General features: G+C 46.9%; 1 protein-coding gene across 2 annotated transcripts in view; it reads left to right on the top strand.

Moving 5' to 3' along the window:
• The window catches only part of KAZN (kazrin, periplakin interacting protein), a 214,320-nt gene that overhangs the window by 98,685 nt on the left and 96,658 nt on the right, over positions 1-18,977 (top strand). The window lies entirely within an intron of this gene.

Genomic DNA, 18,977 nt, shown 5'->3' with positions numbered 1-18,977 from the left:
CTCTGCCTTGCAGAATAGTTGGATCCTTCTGAAGAGTCGCTTTTATTAGCCTGAGATTTGACTTGGGAGACTCAGGAGGACAAAAATGCACTTTTTTTCCTAGGGTTGAAAGTATGGATGGTATTTAAAGCAAGTGAGGAAAGAGGCTGTGAAAGACCTCGCTGTTATTCACCTCTATGGGGCAACACACGTGATGAAAAGCAGGGAGGAGGAAAATAAATCACTGGTAATTGAGACAAGCTGTGTGAAGAGAGGAACAGACAGAGGCCAAGAGAGATACTCATGCAGGATTCAAAAAGCAGATAAAAAACACCAGCAGAGAAATGAAATTAGAAGTAGAATAATGGAGGTTAGAGATTTATACATCTCTCATTAGAAAAATGAGCATTTAAATAAGATGTTGTGGGCAAGTAAGCATTGGGACATTTAACAGCAGCTCTGTGGAGTGGTTCATGGAACTCATGGATCTAGTGACTGTCCAGACTGTGGGACAGAAGGGTGGCCTTGTGGGTTCACCAAGTGGAGTTTCCAAGGAATTCACAGCTAATAACTGAAGAGCTGGCTCTGATAATCCTACTTTTGTCTCCTCACCCCCCCAGCCCAGCCCCTAGAAGAGAGGGAACACGTCCACTTCTCCTCAGCCTCAGAGGTCAGTTCACACCAAGGTAATCTCACCTTTCTGGGCTTGGCTGCCCACTGGCACAGCCCCCCATTTCTCCTCATTTTTCATGGACAGGAGTGAGGACATGTGTCTCCAGGCCAGTGAAAATGGCTGAGTGCCACCCTCTTCTGCACACGCTGGGTGTGCAACCCAGGAGGGAGCAGGGAAAGCAAACCTGGTTTCCCTTTTGCTCCATCTCCTGCTGCCGTCCCCATCCCTAATTGACATCTGCTGAAGGAGATGCAAAGGCAGTTTGGGGGAGGTTGTAGAGATGATTTTCATCAACGCAACTGTTGAAGGCTCCTTGTGTTCTGCCTAATCCTTTGTTTGCCCTCGTTCTGTGTCAACTGTGAACACAAGCCATCGGTTTAATTAGCAGGAAATAGTGGAGCAGCAGCACAGAGCATTGTGGAGCTTCCCCTCCTCACTCTGAGCAGATCACTCCTCTCTGGAGCTGTATTTTGAACTTTGGAGAAGGTGATGGGAGATGAGATAAAATGCAGTTCACAGAATTCACAGAACCACAAGGTTGGAAGAGACCTTCAAGACCATCGAGTCCAACCCAGCCCCAACCCCTCAACAAAACCCTGGCACCCAGTGCCACATCCAGGCTTTGTTAAACACACCCAGGGATGGTGACTCCACCACCTCCCCGGGCAGCCATTCCAGAACTTTATCACTCTTTCTGTAAAAAACTTTTTCCTGATATCCAACCTGTATTTCTTTTGGTGGAACTTAAGGCTGTGTCCTCTGGTTCTGCCTGGAGAAAGAGCCCAACCCCACCTGGCTACAACCACCTTTCATGGAGTTGTAGAGGGTGACAAGGTCACCTCTGAGTCTCCTTTTCTCCAGGATGAGCACCCCCAGCTCCCTCAGTGTTTCTTCACAGGATTTGTGTTCCCAGCCCCTCTCCAGTCCTGCTATTAGATGCTGCTTTTAGTTTCTACTGCAAAGCTGCAGCACTGGAAGACTTTAACTCAGGCACAGCTGGGGACATGTGGATGTTCATGATCATTCCCTTCTGCTGGAATTTTATTTTGCAGGATATACCCCAGGAATAGATTGTTGCAGTAAAGGCAAGGGCTTGGGAGCCAAGAAAGGGATGGGCGTAGTCCAGAAATTCCCTTTATGGCCCCCTGATTTTGGAGTGGAAGGAAAAAGCAGGGAAGGGGGTGATGAACCCGTGCCCAGTGCACTGCTCCTTCTGCTGCCTTGATGTGTAAATAACAGATAAAGGTATTGGATAGAGTTTTCCCGAGGAAAAGGAACTTTCAAAGTCTGTGGTGTTTGGCTTTGATAACCATTCTTTAGCCTATACCCAGAGTGTCCAGCACCACAGCATCTCGTCAGCTTTAGCCCAAGGTGTGATTCTGTGATCAAAGTGCAGCCTTTAACCAGCCTGTAGCAGCAAGCTGTTTCTCAGCATCTCATTCCAGGAACACTGCTCTCTCTGTGTAGGTTTGTGATTCCATCCATCCTTGCAGCAGGAAACAACCCAGGTCAAATCAAGTCATGCCTTTGCCCCCCTGCATCCTCACCAGCAAAAGCCCTGTAAATCTCTTGTAAGCAGAGTTTCCTCCCTTTCATCAACCCTATAGTTTAAAATGACTTTGTAATGAAATTTTTAGGACTTCAGTTCATCATGATCTTTTGTTAAAGAACCAAACAAACCCCCTCCTAATTGCCCCAGCACGTTCTGACTTGAACCATAGCAGGTTCAATCCAAAGGGTAAAAATAATGATTAAAAATATCCCCAAAGGTGTGTGTGTGTGTTAGAGCTCACTTGTGGGTCTGTTCCAACTCAGAATATTCTGGAAATAAAGATTAAATATTTCAAGCTCTGGAGCTGTAATTTTTCCCCAAGTAAATCATTTGACCAAGCACATGTTTCTGGATCTGCTCTGGCACAGAAAGCACGTGGGAAGATGCTGCTTCACAGAGGCTCACGTGGATGGAGAAGGGTTTGTATCATGAAATCCCACTCTCTTTCAGATACTGCTCAAATGCCATTACAGACAGCACACAATTAGTGCTCTGACTCTGAGCTGTTTGGGTGTAGCAGGATAATTCCCAGTTGCCAACTTTCTTCTCCAGTTCCAGGCTGACTTTCAACATCTCTTTGTTTCGTGCAGCACGACTTTCTGAGTAATAGGAGATGATTTACTGAATGTCACATCTAAGCTTTGATGAGCCCTAAGGTGAATCTTCAATAAATTAAATGTTTTTCAAGAGCACAAAGCTACATGCACAACTAAACAACCAAAACCACCCCGGGTTTGCTGCCTGCCAAGCTCTTGATTTCCAAAATGTCAGTCCCTCAGCAAAATGATTTGCACTACACAGTAATGAGCTTAGTTGTTGCTTAGGTATCCAGAAATGTTTATTATAGCTAAAATGTTTATTTTTAATAGTTATCCTTATAAAGATGCAATATCTATAATACATTGTTCTATATAGAATTTATCATGGTTATTTAATATAATTAACAATAATAAATATTATTTTTTCAGCATTGCCTGTCCCTCTTGGAGACTCTCAGGAGTGACATTTTGCTCCTTACAGCCAGTGTGGCTTCAGCATCTGCCCACTGGCTTTTCATATCTCCCTTTTCCTGTGAAAGTCCCTGTATTCCAGTCACTTCTTGGTCTTCCGGGCATAAACTGAACAAATTAAGTAATTTAAAATCTGGATGACCCTTGATTAAGATTTGCAGGATCAGGCCTTTAATATCCTCTCTCTTCCTTCCCAACATACCCGTGCTGGGCACTGTGTGTGGGATATTCATGGAATCACAGAGCAGCTTGGGTTGAAAGGGACCTTCAGCATCCTGCATTTCCAATCCCCAGTTCTGGGTGGGTTAACAGGGTGGCAAATTAAAATGAAGGGATCGATGTGCTGTGTCCATGTCGAAGGATCAGCCTCCTCCTCTCTGTGCTTGCACATACAGATTAGGTGTGTTACAATAAATCAATGGCCTCAATTCCTACGGAGGCACTGGAGGAATGGCAGGACTGCAGGGATGGATAAAGCTGGGGTTTTATCACTCTTTCATCAGTAAACATTGCAAATGATCGATTAGACAGGGAAATGTTCAGGACAGCTTTTGACTATCGGGTTGTCAGGTCCCTCAGCTGAAGCCACGTTTCTCCTCACAGAGAAAAGCAAGGCACAATTCTTCCCAAGAATATTTCTGGGTTTCACATTCTCTGAACCTCAGAGAAAGGAAAAACAATTCTTGTCATTTGCTGTGCCTGTGTTTGTGCCAAAGCAGAATGCAATATGGAGATTGTTTACCCAGAGTGATGTGTTTTGTTTCCTTGGCCTGTCAGGGCCAAGTGTGTGTGTGTGTGTGGACTGAGGGTTGACAGCCACGAGATTCTGGGCAGTGGAGTGCAATGAAGTGCTTGGCAGATTCAGTTTAGATGTAATGTAATATAGTATAGAATAATATAGTATAATAAAGTAAATAATTAGACTTCTGATAAGATGGAGTCCTCCTCGTCACTCTCTTCCTTCTTCATCAGGGGCAAAAATATCCACCATACTCAGCCTCCCTGAACTGCTCTGGGGCTGCCAGGGATGCTCCAGCTGGGAGCATCTCATCCCTTGGCACAGACCAAGGGCTTCCATCCCTCCCCATCCCCTGTGCCAAGGGTGGGGCGTTCTTCTCCTTCCATCCATTCTCGGGCACGCTGCAATTATTGAAATCAAACAACTCACCAATATCTCAGCAAACAGCCCTGATTTGGAATTAATCAGGGTTTTAATTTGACAGCCAGCGATCCCGCTCCGCTCGCTGCCGCGTCTGCTCTCCCCTCCCACCCACGGAGCCGCTGCAGGGTGTCTGAGGGAAATGAGACGTGCAGCCTGCCCTGCCTGGGAAAAGCCTGTTCAAGTGATCAGCCATAGACTTGGTTGGAATATTAGGCAGTAAAACAGGTTTTCTAGAAAATGAGATTGCCCCCGGCGCTGGTAAATCCATTCAGAGATTCACGGAAGTCGGGTGGATATGGTGACATTTGGGAGGCAAGAGGTATTTTTCTTTCTTAATAATTCTGATATGGAGGGACTATAAATTAAGTAGTTTTCAAAGGCAGGACCTGATCCTGCTCTTGCTGTCTCTTCCTACCTGTTTTGGTCTCACTGATTTCATAGATTTTAATACAGGGAAAGCAAGCTGGGGTGTCATTTCTGAAGTAACACTAAAATCCTAGCATCTTTCCTGCTTTCTGGTAGGGTCCATGTACATGGAGAGTGACTGGCTCTGCTCCATCAAAACCCTGATCTTTTTATGGGAGGAAAAATGGATGTTTTACCCAGGCCAGGGAGTCACAAGGGTGCTTTTGGCCTCAGACATTTTTTGGGAAGGATCCTTATCCTGGCAGCACATTTAAGACCCCGGGGATGGGTCTCTATCCAGGCTGGCTGCTTTACCCCAACACTTATTTCTCTGAATGAAGTGAGATGGGAGATCTGTGCAATGTGTCTTTTTAGTAAATTAAGCGTTACAAATGCTGCTGCCACCCTTCCCCCCTCACATATGTTCTCTCTTTCCCCAGTTTAAAAAAAAAAAAAAACAAATAGTCTGCAGAGCAAAAGTGAATCTTCTTGCCTCATCCCCTGCTTCCCAGCCCAGGAGAAGCCTTGTGTTGTAGATACCAACAGGATGCTCTTGGTCCTGGTGGAACAGAATGGGTCCATGATAACAAGATTCTGCATGTTTGCTCCTCGTCCTTGCTGGATTTGCTTTTACATGTTGTTGTGTTCCAAGAGGAAGAAACAAATAAATGCAGAGCTTTTCCCCAGGGCTTCAACAACAGTTGGGAGGATTTAGATTACTGTTGGCTGGGATTAAGTGTCTGGTGTGGGCTTGAAGAGATGAACCCCAGCAGTGGCAGAGCACATGGCTCTGGCAGCTTCCTGGCCCTTGAGAGCAGAAGGGGGTGAGTCTGGGAAAATCAGGGTATTTCTGTTCCTCACCTCCACTGTTTTATTCAGAATTGAGAGTGAAGAAAGGTGAAGGGGTTCTTCAGACTGGAGAAGAGAAGGTTCCAGTGAGGCCTTAGAGCCTCTTTCAGTGCCTAAAGGGGCTCCAAGAGAGCCAGGATAACAGGGAGTGGCTTCACACTGCCAGAGGGCAGGGTTAGATGGGATATGAGGAAGAAATTCTTCCCTGGGAGGGTGGGCAGGCCCTGGTACAGGGTGCCCAGAGCAGCTGGGGCTGCCCCTGGATCCCTGGCAGTGTTTGATGCCAGGCTGGACAGGGCTTGGAGCAGCCTGGGACAGTGGAAGGTGTCCCTGCCAGGGCAGGGGTGGAAGGAGATGAGTTTTAAGGTTCCTTCCAGCCCAAGCCATTTGGTGATTCTGTGGCTATCCAAGGGTGCCAAGCCAGGCCCCGGGCAGGGAGGAGAGGAAATGGTGCATGGCTGGCAGGAGCAGGGCAAAGGAGCTCTCTGGGGATGAGGTGGATGCAGAGAAGGTGTGAAAGGCAGCTCAAGGCTCCAGCCTTGCACAGGAGAAAAGCAATTCCTTCAGGCATTACCCCAGCTTGCTCTGCATTACCTGCTGGCAAATCCAGAGGAGCTTCAGCAGAGAGCAGACTTGGCACCCCTGATGCTCCCAGGGAGGACTGATGCTCCAACAAAGCTGTCAGAGCACATGACCTGACTTTTGGGAAGGGCTGGAGTGTCTCTGGCTTCCAGAGCAAGCTGTGGGTGTTTGCATCCCTGGGTCTGACAGAGGGAGACGTGCTGGCCCCCTGTGCTGCCCAGCTTCCAGAGAGATTAAAAGGCTGCTGTTAAGCAAACTGCTCCAGCATCATCCTTGGGATGTGTGCCAAGGTTCAGCCTGGTGCAGGCTGAAAAGGGAAGAGAGAACCTGGGGAATGGAGATCCATCACGGAAGCACTGACAGTTGCTTAACTGAAATATTTTCAAGCCCTGATGGCAGGATAATTTTGTATATCTGACTTTATTTTTAGAGTTTGATTGATAGTGACAAAGAGGGAAGAGGAGAGCTGGAATTTTCTTCCAAAGGAGTCTGCAAGCCCAGGTTTCCTGTTGTGCCACGTTACAGTTAGTTTCAACACGATTCTTGTTCCTGATTAAAATAATTCACCATGTTTCTGCAGCCGGCAGGAGGTTGGAGCAGTTTGTGCAATGCAAAATGTAATAAATGTTTCGGAAGGCAGGGAAAAATATTTAGCAAATCTGGAGTTGAGTCCCATCTCTCTTAATTTGGCTAAACAAGGCGGTAGATAAGGCTTTTGCTTTTGCAGAGCAGGAATTTCAATTACTTGCAGGAAGTTTGCAAATTAAGAAGAAGGAGGTTAACAATGAAAATAATTTCCTTAGGTTTGGAGCTCTGCAACGTGATTTAGAAGTGATTAAAATGATAAGCAACTCTGTAGTCCTTGCCAGTACCTGTGCACTCCAGTTATTTATGGCAGTGAGTGCTGGGGAGCAGGACTCTGTCCCAGCAGCTGGTTGCTGCTGTTTTGGTGCCTCATGTAGCATGAAGGAGTGTGTAAACCCAGGGCACTGGGAATGTTTCTCTGTCTGCTCTGGGGTGCCCTGACCCCCAGGGGAGCACTGACTCTGACCCTCATTCATGGAGAAAGTTTCCTGGACTGCAAGATAGACTGGAACCCACAAAAGTGTGAAATAGATTACAGAGAGCAGTGTAGGTGCATCACTTGGGGAGAAATTGAGGTTCTGGGATGTTTAATGTGTTGTGGATGGGAGCAAGCTGGAGGGCACAGGGTGTCATCCTGGGTTTCTTCTTCATGCTGCTTCTTCCTCCTTCTCCATGGGTTTGGGTGGCATTTTGTAATTGGGCAGCAAAGCCCACATTGGGGCTCTGTGGGATCAGTTATTGGGTTAAAAGGGAAAATAATCCAGGTGTCAGCTCTTCATTGGACAGTTTAGTGTTAAAAGACCTTGGAACAAGAGATTGTTGGCCATTTTGTGCTTTCTGATGCAAAGCTGCTGAACTCCCAGTGGTGAGACTGTTTCACTGATAAGAAATAATAAACACCTGAGTCTGAACATGAACTACTGTCTCAAGGGCCTTCAGTCCAGACCCAGAGAAACCCACAACTGGGACCCCACAAAGGAGCTGTTGGTTCCCATTAGGATTTGGGCCAGAGCTGGGCAAGCAGAGAGAATATTTTAAAACCAGAATATTTAGAGATAACAGCAGCAGGACTAAGACATGAATCCGTGGGAGCAGGTCTGACCTCCTGCCAACCCAGTGCTCTGCAGGGGCAGGAGCAGCACGGGGCAGCTCTGGGCTGGGGACAGGATTACAAGGAGACAAAGATTAGAAGCCAGGAGGCAGATAATGCTGGAGTTAATTTTCCTCTATCACATCTTCATTCTTCCTGACCTCTCACCATTCCTGATGCTCTGCCCTGGGTTGTCCCCATCTTCTTGCAGATTCCCTATGTCCAGTGGCAGAAGTGGGTGGTGCAGATCAAGCCAAGAGAAGCAGGGATCTTACCTCCAGCTGTGTATCTAAAAGCAGGTTTATTTACTTTTTTCTGGGTATCAGCAAACACAAGGACCCACCTCTGCCTGTGGAGTCACCCAGGCACTGGAGGGAGGCAGCCAACACCAGGCTCATGCCCATCCAGGTGCTGAGGAGGTGCCATCTCCAACTCTTCTAGAGCCTCCTGGACTCACCTGGACATATCCAACACTTTGGTCTTTCCAGGGAAAAACCAAGGGCATAAGATGTCAGAGGTGACAGTGTTACCAACCTTCTTGCTTCAGTACAAGTTCAGCCCAGGTAGAGCTGCTGATACCAAAGACACTCTGAGGGAGCTTGATCCAAGCCTAGATCCAGCCAGGAAGCTCATAGTCTATTTGATCTGATAAAGAGGTTAAAATAAGTATTGTTCCAAAAAGCTAAACACGAGCCATTCTATTTCAGAAAAAAATCACCAAAAAAAAAGGGCAGTATTGATTTCCATTGAGATGGAAATGAGGTGATTGTATAAATGCTACGGGATGGGGTACTTGGTGAAAGTGGTTTGTTAGAACCAAAGGCCAGGTTAGTCTACATTTGCTTCCTCTGGATGCTCCCAGCAGCTTTTTTACAGGGATGAGGAAGTCCAAAGCGGGCTGGGGGTTCAAGAGCTGCCTTTGACCCACTGTACTGACATCTCCAGCAGCAGCAGTAGGATTTTTAGGCATCAGGTTTGTGCATAAAGCCCAGGGACAGAAAGCTCATGGCCAAATTAAATAAAGTTACAGGTGTTTTCAGCGTTATTTATTTTCTGTTCTGTTTTTTCTCACTCTCTCATTAGGCAGCAGCTATTCTGTGGCCACTTTTATTCTCTTCCCATCAGTTGGTTGCATTGATAATCAATCTTTTGAAGCACAGGGTCTTTTCCAGGTTTGAATTCTTTGGATTTTATTAAATAAATGTGCATTTGTGTAGAATGGAAACTTTGCTCCTTATCAGTATCATCTGTCTTGGTGAAATGACTTGGAACAGCTGTTCCATGAAGCAAAATCTGATAGAAACACAGGGACTGGATATAAACACAAACATTAGTCACTATGGAAACTAAAGTTACTGCAAGATGCCTCCAAAAAGCTGTGTTTCTATATGTTTCTCATCCTAACCAAATATTCCCAGGGGATTTTGCCAGCCCCTTCATTTAAAGCCGTCTGGGAATGTTCTGCTTGCTTGCATATGGATCACTTGGGAGCAGCACCACAGCTTTGGGTACCACCGAGCTCTGCAGTCAAAATTGATGGGTTATTGATTTATCCCAATTCCTGGAGGCTGACAAAGGACAAACCAGCATTTAAAAACATCAAAGAGCAAAGCTGAATCTAGGGACTTGTGGAAATGAGAGCTCGAGCTTCAGGCTGTGGGTTTAACCCACTTCCAGCCCCATATCCCATCCCAGCAGGTATCTCTGTGCTATGGAGGGTCTGTGCTGGGCTGTAATCTGGATAATCAGGGGGCTTTGCTCCTCCATCTGCCAGTCTTGTGGCTTCTCCATGCATTTAAAAAAGATATTGATGAAGGAAGAAGCTCTATCCCCTGCCGGAAGGGCTGTAATTAAAAACCAGTTTCTCTGTTGACAGAGGAGCTGCATCTTTAGACAACCCTTGGAGACTGTAAAAATAAATGTGATTGCTGGATGAGACTGGCACCTTGCAGAGATGAGCCAGCACAGGCAGAAAACGAAGTTTGCAAGGCACAGAAATCACCACCACAGGGCAAAGCTGGCTCTGTTTGCAGGGAGCAACTCGTGCAGCCACAGGTGGTGTGACAGCCCTGGGGTCTGAACACAACCCCCTGCAAAGGAGACATTTCCCCTCTGCTTTCTTGGGCCTTCATCTCCTTTTTTTGCAGGAGTTTTAAGAAAATCCTTGGTCTCCATGGCAACTGCTGGCTCGGTGCACGTGTGGCTCCACGCGGGGACTGGGCACCTTCCAACCCAGGTGTGGGCTCAGCTCCCAGACAGAAACTGGCTGAGCCCCTCCTGCTCCCACCCCTCCAGCCCTGCACTCTGGGCAGCCACAGGGACCAACTGGCGCCTCTTCTCCCTTCTGCTGACAACAGGGTGGAGGTTTGGGTGCCCGCAGGGAGCAGAGAAGCAATTTCTCATCATTAATGCACTTTATCCACCCAATCCCCATCCTCAGGCCATTGCCAGCCTTCCTTAATTGCCTGTCTTGGGCAAAGTGGGGAAATTTCTGCACTGAAGGGATGGTGAGGCATTAGAACAGGCTGCCCAGGGAAGTGGTGGATTCACCATCCCTTCAAGTGTTCGAAAATGGGTGGATGGGGACACTTGGGGACAAGGTTTAGAGGTGCTCGAGACACTGCTGGGTCAGTGGTGGAACTGGATGATCTCAGAGGGCTTTCCCAACCTAAATGGTTCCAGGATGATTGCTGGTTGCTGAATTCCTCCAGTGGAGCTGGGAGCACATCACAGCAGAGCAATGGGTCAGGCACTGCGTGTGAAGGTCTTGTCCCTCTCTTGGCCAGCAGTGGCTGCCAAAATGCAATTCCCATTGGAAATTGAGATGGATGGGGGTTTTCTCCCCATGTCTTTCTTCACAATTGTCTCTTCACTCATTAGCTTTACCCAAAATCCCCTTTTAAACTGAACCCCTCCTCCACTGATCACCCACATGATTTAGCAGCACTCATGCGACCAGAAAACCCGAGAAGGAAAACAATCCCAAGCTGGCTGAATTGCCAGTTCCTGCTGAATCCAGCGAGATTTGGGTATCTGATTCACTCAGACTCCTCCTCCTCTCTGCAAATCCCAGCCTGGCTGTTCCTGTAAGCCTATCCCGTGCCAGACTGAGCCGACTTGGCAGGCACTGGGCTCAGCAGAATAAATTACCCCGGTGTGTCAGCTCCTTCCCCTCTCCTTGCAGGGATTCATCACTCCTGGGGAGAGGAGGGTGCTGTGCTGGTGTAACCACGGTGGGCTTGGCCTGGGGGATCGTGTCATGATCCCCACAGCGAACATTTGGAATAAATAATAAATATCCCACAAAGTTAGCAGCAGCAGAAACCAGGAGTGGCTCAGGAGCCAGGGGCACAGGGCGCAGGGGAGGAGGTTTGGGCTGTTCAGCCCTTCCAAGGAGCCATTCACAGAGTCAGAACGGCTTGGGTTGGAAGGGACCTCAGAGATCATCTGGTTCCAGCCCGGGGAGATGCCTCCTGCATAACTAAACTGTTCTCTGTGCCTTTGGGATGCACAAACTGCAGAGACACCGTGTCCATCTCCCCTCCAGCCAGCAGCAGCCACAGCATGGGATGGGCTGGGAATTCTGCTCTGTTTGCTTTGCTTTCTCTCTCCATTTACTGGCCCTTGGTACCCTTAAAGAGCTTCCTTTACAAAACAAAACAAAACAGAACAAAACAAAATTAAAACAAACAAAAAACCACAACAAAACAAAACAACAACAACAAAAAATTAAGCTGACAGTGCAATGATAATTAGAATATTATCAAAAAGAAGGGTATTTGTATTTTTTAAAAAATGGGGTCTTATTCATTTATCTCCCTTTTTTAGGAGCTGTATTAAATCCTCAGGGCCCAGCTGAGCCAAGCACTGCAGTGCCTATTTCAGTGCATCCCTAAGGGCATGTGCCTGCAGTGAGCTCCCAGGTAGGATCGCAGGTAATGAGGCAGAGGTGAGAAACATTCTCTGGTACCTCAGGATAGAAGAAAACCCCACAGGAGAAGGGAATTGCTTCCAAGAAAATGGTTTCATAGTCACGGCTGGTGACCAGCACAGTGGTTGAGCTGTCTGGGGGCTCCTGGTTTAATCCTGGGGTTTGTAATGATGGATTCAGGTTGGACAGTAGGCAGCTTCCCCAAATCCAGCATAATTGGGTCTTTAATCTGCTCACGAGATTCCTGAGCTGGATACAGACGTTATCTTCTCCTTTGGATGAGGGATGGTACAAAAAGGAAAAGGAGGAAAAAAAGAGGCACATGATGTGAATTTATTTGCATCTTCCAACAATAATCCAGTCATTCTGCCCGGGAAATGCCTGTCCTGCTTAATGCCCCTTTATGCGATTCTTTTTTCATGGTGCCCAAGAATTTGTTTGTTTATTTATTTATTTACAATTTTCTTTCACTGGGGTGGAAAACGAGGGGCAGAAAATGCCATTCCACTTTTTTAATTCGATTTTATTGTGATTTATTTCGTAAGCAGTGGCTTGGCTGGGGGTTGCCTGGGCCCCTGGGAGGTGGGAAAATTCCAGGTCCTGAAGTCCCAGCTCTGCTGCTGCAGAGATCTATCAGAGCAAGTCCCAACAGCTCCAAAGCAATTTCATTTCCTACAGCTAGAAATGGCAGTTGTTGGGGTGGTCACTTCCATCCCACCTTTCTACCAGCCAAGGCTCCATCCTCAAATGCCCCCAAATCCCAGGCAGAAAACTGCATGCAACATTTTGCCTCTTTTGCACAAATTGCATCTGGAAAAGGCAGAATTGTGAGCATTTTGGAATGGGTGCCTTATTTCAGCTTGGCTTGCTAGAAACCATCCTGTTGCTCCGAGTAATTACACAATAAATTTGTGAGAGGGATATAAAGCCGTAAAAGCAGTAATGGTTTGCAATTTAATAGCTGAATTGTAAATGAATTTTCCTATAGCAGCTTTAATGCAGCGGGCTGCTACAATTAAGAGAACATTCTTTGGGGTGCCTTTACATTTTTGTTGTTGTTGTGAAGTTCAGTGCCATTAATTCCCCGCTTTAAAGAAACCAAATCGTTAACCACTTCAAACTGCAAAAGCCAACTTTCACTTCCCCACAAAATTTTGTCTTGGAAAAGGTGCTTTTACCCCATTTGGCTCTTTCATTTTCTTACAGTAGGGAGTGTGGGGTTGTACCATGTAATGAGTTTATGCCCTTTTCATCATCACCCATCTTGCTCCTGTGACATGTGACATCTCCTGCATTAGGGTGGAAAGGTTTGGCCATGCAGGGAGATCCTGCTCACAGCATTTACCATCTCTTCTTAATTTATTATTTGATAAAGGATTATTTAAATGGGGTTTGTGTGTATTGCAGTGCTGTGTGTGCCCCTCCCCTCCAGCCTTGGGGCTCTCTGGGCACAGGGGGTCTCTCTTTTGCCCCCACTGTGAGGATGCTCTGTGCAGCAACAGAGCCCTCTTATCCCCTGTGCAAGAGCTCATCCCCATCCACAGCTCCCATTCCTTCCTCTTTCCCTTTCCAACCCTCTGGATTTCAAATGTCATTCCCAAGCAGCTCAAGCTTTTGGAAATAATCTCCCTGGAGTAGCACTGCCCCTTCCCGCAGCAGTGCCAGCGACAGCTCTTGGTTTGCCTCATCCAGCTCCTCTTCTCCTTCTCACGTTCCCCTAATTGCATCTTTCCACTTCCACACCACCATCCCCTTGGTGGCCTGTGTTTGAGGGAAAAGCCATGAAATTCGGTGCCTGATCTCAGAAGCATCTTTGGGGCAACTGAAATTGTTGCTAATTATTGATGGTGTGTAATTACATTGCCAATGCCACCTGCTGTCTCCACCGAGGAGCAGGACCTGGTGCACCAGGGTGTTAGCAGTGCAAACTGACACAGGCAGCCCTCATCTGACTGTGGGGGTGATAATTCAAAGGCACAGTCGTGTGTAAGAAGCTGATGGAGACCTGAACCTGCTCTGAGGGGTGACTCCAAATCCTCTCCTCCCATCACTGAATCCAGATTAAGGGCAATGGGTAAAAACAGTGCATGTCTAATGCAATTTTCTCTCCTGTGCACCCTCACTGTCATAACTTCCTCTATTTCAGGGTCTTTTTCATTCCCCAGCCCTTGGCAATTTGTGCCACAGTCCATGGTGCAAGGTGCAAACTCCTGCCCCTCTCCCAGCAGGGGTTTGACCTTGAAGTTATTCCTCCATAACCATAAAAAATCTGCTCCCTCATTGTGTTCCAGGCAGGTAACAGAGAAAAATGATTTAGTGAGGATTGGTCTGGAAGTGCTGGATCAAGCAGGGGTAGCCTGGCCTTGCTGTGGGGCACAGATCTGTGGGGTGCTGACCAAGCAGCACAGGGTGTCCCTATAGCAGAAACTGCTGCCCACCTCTTCCAAAAAAGCCCAGAGGTGTTTTTGGACGAGCTGGGAGCTGCAGTGCCCCGCACAGCTGCCATGGAGGGCTGGGAAGGTGTTAACTGCTCTGGGGAGCAGGGGTGGGATTCCTGCTCAGGAATGGAATCTGCTGGGGGAGGCAGGGCCGTGGGTGCAGCTCCGGGAGCACTCAGAGAGCAAATGGGAGCAGGGCAAGGGAAGGGGGAATGAAGGATCCATTGTGAAGCCTAAAGGCACCGCTGGAATCCAAGCCTGGAGCAGGGATGTGCCAGAGGACTGCAGGCAGTGAAAAAGCTTAAAATGATGTTCCTGATGAACTTTAAACTTCTGACTCCATCTCAAGCACCCTGTGTGAACACACCCATGGGAGGTGGTGCCATTCAGTGGGTCCACTCGGCATGCTAAGAAAAATTGAGGAACTTTTTCTTTCTGTGCCAGAGGACTGCAGGCAGTGAAAAAGCTTGAAATGATGCTCCTGATGAACTTTAATTTCTGACTCCACTTCAAGCTCCACACCCATGGGAGGTGGGGCCATTCGGTGCCTCCACTCAGCGTGCAAGAAAAATTAAGAGAAACTTTTTTGATTTTTCACCCAATGCTTGTTGTTGACCTTGAAATTTGCCACCTGCCACATCAGCCAGCCTGGAGAAACCTGTCCCACCTGTGTGTCTGCTGAGGATGGAGGTAATTCCTGTAGCCTGGGACAGTGTTTGAACATCACCCAGCAGAGGAGCATCACAGCCTTTTTATCTAACAAGTGCTTCCACAATATAAATATTTAAGTACAATAAACAATTATGATCAAGTTTCTTGGGTGACTGCACACAGCAAGTGAATTTTGAATTCATTTCCCATGGGTATTGAGTCTTCACATTCACTTTCTGTGGATGTTCATGCTAATAAAACTTCATTGCACAGAAAGAGAACACAAGAGGGATGCAAATATGACAAGGGCAAATTTGCTTAAGAGTTCAAATGAATATTCACCAACTTTTTATTATTTTTAAGTATTCATTCCTATTTGCTATAAAAAGATTATTTTATCTTTACTCTCCGAGTTCAGTGAAGCGTGTTTGAGGTGTAATATGTATTTTCTTGTACTAATGGAAAGTTTTGTTACCAGCAAGTACAGAGTGCATTTAAAATGTGCTTTATCTTCAGGAAACCTCACTACTGAACCCACTTGAGTTACCACTGTCCTGATTTACATGTGTATTTCAACACATCTTGCACCCTAAGGCTGGGATCTCCCTGGTTTTTGCCTCCTTTAAAGCTGCAGATCTCAGATCCAGATCCTGACACCATTATTTTCCTCTGATTTTCCCTGCTAAACTTTCATCTCGTGTTGCCCTCACTTATGAGGATGCTGGAGATGTTTTTCCTTCACACAAACTGAGATCCCCTTTGGAAGGACTTGGGGGTCACCACGGCTCCATTTTGCCTGAGGCAGAGGGAGCACAGTTTTGACATCTTCATTTGATTCTGTCCTGGAATTGAAAGAGATGCAAATTAGCAATAATGAATATTTTCATTAAAAATGTCTAGACAGTACATCTGAGAACAGGATAATGATACTTCTGCTTTATATAAAAAATTCTGAAGTAGACCCAGGATGATTTTTTTTTTTTTTTTTGTCAGAAAAGATAACATTTATTTTTTAAAAAATGTAATTTAGTGTTAGTGAAATTAGGGTAATTGCTAATTATGTAACTGCAAATGAGGCAGATCTTTATCTCGAGTCAAGCTGCTCTGGTGCAGATTATAAACCATTACTTTCATGAGGTGGCATCAGAAGGCAAAAAAATATCAGCAAAACACTCCTAAGTAATTTCTCATGTTTCTCAAGAGCTTTTGGATAGTGAGGGGTGTGAGGCATGAGGGATGGAGCATCACCCCTTCCCATTGCAGGGGCTGTGTCACAGAATGGTTTGGGCTAAAAGAGACCTTAAAGCTCACCCGGTGCCACCCCTGCCATGGCAGGGACAGCTCCCACTGTCCCAGGTGCTCCCAGCCCCATCCAGCCCGGCCCTGGGCACTGCCAGGGATCCAGGGGCAGCCACAGCTGCTCTGGGCACCTGTGCCAGGGCCTGCCCACCCTCACAGCCAGAATTTCTCCCTAATACCTTCCATATAGATTGGTATCTTTTCCATTTGTCTTCTGCTGTGTCAGAGCAAGCTCCCCACACCTCAGTCCCACCAGGTTTGGGACCCCAGGTTCTTCCAGGCTCATTGTCCCACCCTGGGCCTCCAGCAGTGTGACAAACTGCACTTAACACCCAGCAAAACTTCATCCCAGGGTGTTCAATGGGAACAGGTTTTATTTTCCACGTGTTCTGGAAGGAAGTTAATAATACAAAGCCCACCCTGGAGTCAAGTACTGAAGAATGAAGTCAGGAACCTTACAGGATAAACATATTATCCTCATACAAGCTGCAGTAAGTGGGTATTGGAAAAATTAAATGCACTTGAATAGCTTTGCAGATATATCTCTGTCTCCATAAAACCTACTGACAGTGAGCAAACACAAGAGCTTGGCAGTTGTCCTGCTTGGTTTAATTGCCTTTGGTGGGTTTTATATCCATCACCTTCTTAAAATCTCTATGTCAACAATCCTGGCAGCTTTTTGTCCTGAAGACTTTGGGGTGATGGAGGTGCTGGTACCCACAGAACCTCCTGCATCCACTGGAGCCTCCCAACATGCTTAGATTTTTCTAAGGAATCCATCCAGCTGTGCTTTAAAAAAAAAAAAAATCATTAATTTAGCCTTTGGGGGAGGGTGAGGGAGAGGCATTAAATATCTGCCTTGGCTTTGTCTGAGACCACTCACAGTGATCCCTCTCTGCACCCTTCCCCATGAGGGTGGGCAGGCCCTGGCACAGGGTGCCCAGAGCAGCTGGGGCTGCCCCTGGATCCCTGGCACTGCCCAAGGCCAGGCTGGACAGGGCTGGGAGCAGCCTGGGACAGTGGGAGGTGTCCCTGCCCATGGAAAATAAGCTTTAAGATCCCTTTAAAGGACTTTAAGGTCCCTCCAGTCCAAACCACTCTGTGATTCTATGCTAAGAAAATCAGCTTTCCCCTGGCTCCCTCTTGCTCCACCAAGCTATCATTTGAGGGCATCTTCCTGTTCTCTGGAGGAAACTTCCCCATTTTCATGAAAAGCTATTAATATAAATAATATTAATGAGCCTCACCTGCATCAGCAGAAGATAATGCTCCAAGCCTTCTCTCGAAGATTGCAGCTGACCACCAGTGCAACCCATCTGAGAGCACAGATTGCCCCCAGAAGCAGCTGGAGGTCAGCTGGAGGGACTTGGGGCTGCCTGTGGCAGCTCACAGCTCATCAGCGTTACCTACCACTTTTCCCCAAAGTGGAGGGAATGATCAGGGAGCTGTGGCAGCCTGGATTCCCCCCAGGCACAGCTGGGGAGTGATGCTGCAGGCTGCGAGGTGGCTGGGATGGAGCCTGGCTGCGTGGGGCAAAAAGCAGAAAACTCAGGAGTAATGGGGACTATCTGAGACTATTTTAACTGTCAGCTATCAGAGGCAAAGTAAAATGCCCAAATGAGTTGACAGCAGCTCGATTTGATCCCTGCCATGAACTGACTTAGAGACCAAATTTTTCAGAGGCTGATAATCACCTTGGAATTGATTTTGTACTGAGATACTTTATCACATTCGTGTATTTGTTGTGGCTTGATGGGGTTTTTTAGAAGTAATCTATGTCAAAGTTAAACAGACTTTATTAGAAGACTCATATTCCCTGGCCTTCTCTGGCTGGGTGTTCCTCTCAGGTAAATCATGGTGAGATGAAGGAATTGCTCCTGATTTAACTGGAAAGCCTGGCTCTGTTTCATGGGTTGCAGGTCCCTCTCACTGCACCTTGGTCACACCCTGCTCCAGCCCAGCTGCTCCTCAGTTTCCCCATCCTCTGAGATGATACCTGCAGTATCCTCCTACCTAACCCAGGAAAAAGAACACTTGTGAATTATCTGATGTAGGGGGATTTTCTCACTCCTGGAAAAGTGCTATTTTCCCCAAGGAAGCAAACCTGTGTTACAAACCCTTAAAGAAATAGACATCAGTACACTCCAAGCCCCAGATTCACTGAATCAAGGGATCCACACTGACACCTTAAAATAGGACTGTAATTAAAGTAATATGTATATGTAGAAATATAATGCCAAATTTTCAGCTGCCTTCTCAATGCTGAAACTTTATCTAGATGTATTTTTAGGTATTTCACAGGTTAGTGGGGGATGTAATTATAGGTTTGTATGCAATACAGGATTAGTCCACCCTGCTGGTAGCATTTTGGATAAAACCAGGGAAAATGGAGGCAAGGGGCAGGGGGAGGCTATTTTTAGTGTTCCATAATGCCAGCACATTCTGTTGTCGTGAAAGAGACTGGTTTGGGTGATCCCCAAACCAGGTGTGACCCAGGGTTGGTGCCACTGACAGAACAAGGCAGGGTGATGGCACTTGGAGCAGAATGTGTGTTCTTTCATCTGAGAGAAAAGGGAAGGACTAAATTAAGTTTCACTCTTGTCTGGACTGGGCTGTTTTGCCCCTGAAACGCCCGTAGGAATTTTGTGGATGCTCATGTGCTCCCTGCCTGGGTGCCAATGGGGCACAGTGTGCTGTGCATGTGAAAACCCCTCTCTGTTACAATCTGGAGTTCTCCATTTCTGAATTAAGTTTAGTATTATTTTAGAGGG

Source organism: Motacilla alba, chromosome 21 (genome assembly GCF_015832195.1).
Source record: "Motacilla alba alba isolate MOTALB_02 chromosome 21, Motacilla_alba_V1.0_pri, whole genome shotgun sequence".
NCBI lineage: Eukaryota > Metazoa > Chordata > Aves > Passeriformes > Motacillidae > Motacilla > Motacilla alba.
This window is presented reverse-complemented; position numbering and strand designations above follow the sequence as displayed.